The sequence below is a fragment of the Tupaia chinensis genome, unplaced genomic scaffold, assembly GCF_000334495.1.
Source record: "Tupaia chinensis unplaced genomic scaffold, TupChi_1.0 Scaffold000197_1, whole genome shotgun sequence".
Taxonomy (NCBI): Eukaryota; Metazoa; Chordata; class Mammalia; order Scandentia; family Tupaiidae; genus Tupaia; species Tupaia belangeri.
The window spans coordinates 2,668,033-2,674,032 of record NW_006159672.1 but is presented as its reverse complement, the minus strand read 5'-3'; positions in this window follow the sequence as shown (position 1 = coordinate 2,674,032).

Below are 6,000 nucleotides of genomic sequence, written 5' to 3'. Positions count from 1 at the left end.
CAATGAAAACAAATGGAGGCCTCCAATAAAAGCGGTGTCGAGTGGTGTTAATATTAAATACACTTAGGCACATACCGATAATGAAATACTAAGTAAGGAAAACAGTTGCTTAAATATATATCCTTTCTATGAACAACAGCTGTGTGATTTCTTTTTTTTTTTTTTTTTTAACAAAGCCTGAATACAATGCTTTGCTGATTTTTCTAAGCATAGAACAAAGTGGAAGATCTTGTTCTCCACAAAGAGATGTGGACTCCTTGGTGACTTGCTGAAATTTGCATCATAACCATGAGCTGGCAACATCTGCATGCATGCCTGGCATGGATGTGCATGGATGTGGGTATAACAAGCATCATTTTTTTTATTTTGACAAATACACACACACGCGCACACACACACACACACACACACACACACACTGTTCACTTCTCATGTGAATGTTTGAAGGTGAGTTGGGTCTGATTCCACTTTTCTTAGCAGGAGATGTGATCAAATGAGGATTTTGTGTTGATGAAGCCAAAGATCAATGGAAACATGTTGGTCCGGAGTGGGGAGTAAGGCAAAGAGAGCAAAAGTTGTTTTGATCTTGATTTCTCAAGTGCATTGAAATTTGATGTTTAAGGATGAGTGTGTTTTTCTTCATTAATTAATAATTTTAGAGCTCATATTATGTAAGTAACAAGTGAGAAGTTTCCTCCTAAACATGTAGGTCTTTTCTCATCTGTTTGTAATGAAAACTCTGGAATAAATTGTAGAGGAAGAAGAACTCGAGTGAGTGCCAGAGAATCTCTAGTAGCATAGCTATGGTCAAAAACACTTGGGATGGTCTTCAGAAAGACCTGACTATAACCAAGCGCGTATGCCCAGCAATGTGATGAAGGGAGAAGACATGAATGACAGCATCCTACTCTACCTCGACTAAAATATTCTCTAATTTTTTTTTTATGATCATACCTAGTTTGGTGATACACATGTATAAAATCTAACCTAGTGAGGATCTTGCCAGAAAGAGAGTTCTGTCTGTTGGTTGCTAGCTTCAAGAGATTCTAAGGAGAGCTAAGGAGGTGGTCCAGAGGCCACCATTTTCTATGGAATAAGTTTTTTCCCGGCTGCAGTGGAGATGCCTTCTCCAAAGCCTGAATCTTCCTGTTCTCTCTCTGTAGTCATTAGTCTGTGAACAGATGCTGGCTTCCACACTTTTGGGGTTGGTATGAGAGTAGCATCATGGGCTTTGTGAGCCATAGCTTATGGGAATGGTTTGCACCAGGCAGAGCTGGGAGAAGACTGGATCTCTCGAGTTCCTACAAAGATTTCTGAGAAGCTTGACTGTGAGCCAGTAGCTGGAGCATTTAAACATTTGAAGTTAATGAAATACGGGTTTGGCTCACATATGGGGTAGAGAATATTTTATTACTGGATCAGTTCTTTTAGAGTGTTTGAATTTAATTTACTGAAGTGTGTGTGTGTGTGTTTCCTTTTAGAAATATGTATTCCTGGGAATTGGTAAAAATGGGTCTTTTAATTCTTTCTATCATCAAATTAGTATTTGTAGTAGCAATTAATGCTATATTCAGATCTGTCCAAACCATAAATTATTGGGACTTAAAAATACAGCTGTAGTGTCAAGTTTGAAATTAAGTACTGAATTTATGTAGAATGGTGTCATAAACCAATTAGCTTCTAAGTGATAGAATCCTTATTTTCTCATGTAAAAATATATTGTGGCTAATGCCATTTTAGGAATAAAAATGTCATTAGTATTTAAAACATAGAGTAGTTTCTGTTTTTCTTGGGGGAGGGGTAAACAGAATGAAGTATTTCATATAATGCTCAAGAGAAGCAGAAAATTTAGAGAAAGAAATGGGAAAAGTTTAGAGATAATGCCAAATAATTTTTTAAAAAGAATTATTTCAAATTTATTTATTATTATTGTATTTTAATTTGATCAGAAAGAGACTGAGACAGAGAGAGGGAAAAGGAGAAAGATAGCTGTCGGGTCCAGGGCTTGAACCACAGTTGGCCATGTGGGAGTCTAGCACCTCAACCTCCACACCAGCTGTTGGCCCTGCCAAATAAATTTTGATGGTCAACGAAAACATTCATAAAGTAGAATAGTTTTTGGTTTTAAATAAGGAAAAAAACCCCACAACTATGAAAGATTATGAGAAACTTTCCTAATCATTAATATTCCTTGTCCATATGCCATTGAATGAATAAACAGTATTTTGTGAGTGACTATGCCATTCTTCTTTTCTTCCTCTCATACTATTAGGCATTTAAAATCCTAAATTTTGTCTGTTATAAATAATGCTACAATATACATTTGTGTGATTTTATTTTTACATATTTATTTCCTTAAGACAAATTTGTAAATCTTTTGACAAAGATTAAACATTTCCATGGCTTTGGTATACTTATCAAGTTGCTTATCATATATCTGTTGACATGGCTCAGAAGTGGTGAGGAAATTAATATTCTTATATATGTCTTCCCTCTTTAATCCACTTATGGTTGTTTTGCATCATACAACAAATTTTTTCCCCAAATGTAAAAGCACCTCCCAAAGAGGTGTGGTCAGACCACAATCCCTTCTCCCCAACATTGCCTTCCTTTTGGGACTTGGGCATGTATGCACACACAATTGGCCTTGTAGGGTCTAGCTGCCTTATCTACCATGTCACTGGCTCACCCTGCATCACAAGATTTTTAGAACTAATTTATAATTAAATTATTGGTGTTTTCACATCTTCACAACTGAATCATTTTTTAAATATTAACTTTACATTTATGATTTTAGAGATTTTTTTTTTTGGAGAGATTTTCACTATAGGGCACGTGCGCTCACCAGACAGACAGAGAGAGACATAGAGACAGAAAGCGAGAAATCACCCCCCAGGAGGGATGGTCACGCCGCAATCCCTTCTCTACCATTTTCCTCTCGGGATTTTGGGCACGCATGCACATGCGCCCGGCGTGAGTTTTAAGCCAGGCCACCAGGTCCGGGACGCGACCCGCGGTCGACTTCGTGGGAGTCCAGCGACAGCCATTATGCTAACTGCTGGTTCCCTGATTTTAGAGATTTTTGCTATAGAGTGCATGTACTCTCTGGAGAGACAGAGACAGAGAGACAGAAAGGGAGAAATCATGCCCCACAGGGGAGAGCCACGCCACAATCCCTTATCCTTCATTTTTCTCTTGGGGTTTTGGGCACACATGCACACGTGCCCAGAGTAACTTTCAAGTCACTGGGTTGGGGACTTGGAACCGTGGTTAATCACATCGGAATCCAGACTAACTGCTGGTTCCCCCCAGAGTAACTTTCAAGTCACTGGGTTGGGGACTTGGAACCGTGGTTAATCACATCGGAATCCAGAACTATAACCACTATGCCACCTGTTAGCCCCTACCCTAATACTTTTACAATTTGATTTTAGAATTCTTTCTTCCTATATTTGACTCATCTTTTGTTAGCTAATGAATATCTCTGAATACATCTTTCTCTAAGTTTTTTAATATACTTTGTAATTACTTGCAATTTGAGAATTTTTCCCTATGGCTTTTATCCATGAATTTAAGGAAGACTTTTTAAAGGTTCTTTGTATGTTTTGTATATAAGTTCTCTCTCAAATACACAATTTACAATTTTTTCTATCATTGGCTTGTCTTTTCATTTAGTTATTTTATTGACAAAACTTTTAGTATAGCTTATAGCATTTTTAGAGGAACAGACATTTTAAATCTTGGTTAAATTCAATTTATTAGCATTTTATGTTATATTTTGTGCTTTTTGTGTCCTATGAATAAAATTTTTGCCTAATTTAAGGGTTGAAGAATTTTAGGTTTAAGACCATTACCCATTTTGATCTCATTTTGCATTGTATTAAATAAGAGACAGTGATTTTTTTTTCCTATTTAGGTATCTTTTCATTCTTATAACATTTGCTGAGAAGATTATTCTTTTCTCCATTGAGCTATTTTTGACCCTTTGTTACAAATTGGCCATATATGTTCAGGTCTATTTCTGTACTTTCCATTTTGTTCCATTGTATGTACATCTGCCTATCACTTTGTTGGAAATTTTGATATCCCATGGTGCATGTCTTTTAACTTTTTCCCTTTTAAAACTTCTTTAGTCTATTCTGGATTGTCTGCATTTCCATATAAATTTTAGTTTCATTTTGTCAATTTCTATAAAAAAGACTTGTTGGGATTTTAACTGAGAGTGTAGTAAATTTGTAAATTAAGTTGGATGGAGGGAATTACCATTTTAATAGTAATGAGTCTTTAATTCACTAACCTGGTGTATCTTTCCATTTATTTAGACCTTCCTTTATTTATCTCACCAACAATATATAGTTTTAATTAAGCAGGTCTTGTACATATTTGGTTAGATTTCTCCCTGGTTAGTTCATTTTTTTTGAAGCTACTGTGTATGATATTTTACGTTTTTAATTGCTCATTGTTTCTGTATAGAAACAATTTTGATTTTTTTGTACATTAGTATTGTGCAAATGCCTTTTCCCTTAGGAATATGTCACACTTATATTTTTCAGTATACGCAATCTCTTTCTCTTTACTTATTGCACTGGTTAGGATCCTGAATACAAGTTTAAAATAAGTGGTGAGTTGTGAGCATCCTTGCTTTGTTCCCAGTCTTAGAGACCACAAATATGTTGGTCTATTTTCACACTCTCTGTTCTATTCCATTAATTTGTGTGTCTATCCATGTGCCAATACCATGCATAGAAAAACATAAAAAAAAACGTTATGATTTTTTCTGACAACCTAATATAATAAGTAAGACAGCTTTTTCAGAATCTTGATAGGTGGTAAAATATATTTACAAAGTTTGTTTTTCTTCTATGAGATTGTCTTGGCTCTCCTTGGCTTTTTGTCTTTCTATACAAATATTAAAGGGGTTAATGCTACATTAAATGAGTTTGGATTTTGATTGTGATTGTGTTGAATTTCTAGCTCGACTTAGGGAGAATTGATAACTTCATAATATTTAATAGTCCAAATTATAGCTCTTCACTTTCATAGATATTTTAAAATTTATCCCAGTAATATTTTATAATTCTTGGTGCAGAAATCTTACACATCTTTGGTTAGATTTATTCTTTAACTTTTTTATATTTACTAACGTTAATGTAAGCAGTATCTTTTAAAATACCAAGCAGATGGTGCAGGTAGCGTAGTGACACAATGCTCTGCAATGTTGAGGTAATTTAGAGGAATCTTGGGTTTGTGTCTTGAAGTCTCCTTGTGCACACTGAGTGCATGCAGGCATGTATGTCCATGATCCTGGCTAGTTGGAGCTAAGGTGGATTGTGGTGTGGGGACCCTGCTGGGGAAGCTTGTCAATCTCTTTCTCTAATTCTCTTTCTAATGGAAGAGATAAATCAATAAACAAACTTTTTTTGTTTTCAGGGCTATTAGGCAGCATGGTGATTAAGGCATTGGACTCTTACATGGTTGACCATGGTTTGAATCCTGGAGCTGGTGGCTCATTTTCTCACATTCCCTCTCTCTCTGTCTTTCTCTGGTGAGCATGCATGCCTTGTAGCAAGCTTAAAAAATATAACATAAAAAACTAGTTTTAAAAAGAGAAAGGTAGCTAGAAATAGTTTATATATTTTTTATTTCCTAAGTATATTAAAATGCATTTTACATTTATTGATTGAAGCATCTGGAATTGCCAATATTCAACCACAAAATGGTAATTTCATAGGATTTGATCTATTATATTGGCTTTGCTCAATCCATTATTAACACTAATAGTTTGTCTTTAGGTTCTTTTGTGTTAATTAAGTACAAAACCATGTCATGTGAAATAGTAACAGTGTTATTTTTTCTTTCCAACTTTTACATTTCATTTTTCTTCATGATTTATTAATCTGTTTAGAGCTTCCAGTATAATGTTGAATAGAAGTAGTGATGGCATCATCCTTGTTTATGATCAAGTTGAAAAATAAATTTGTTTAGACTCTTGGATATTTA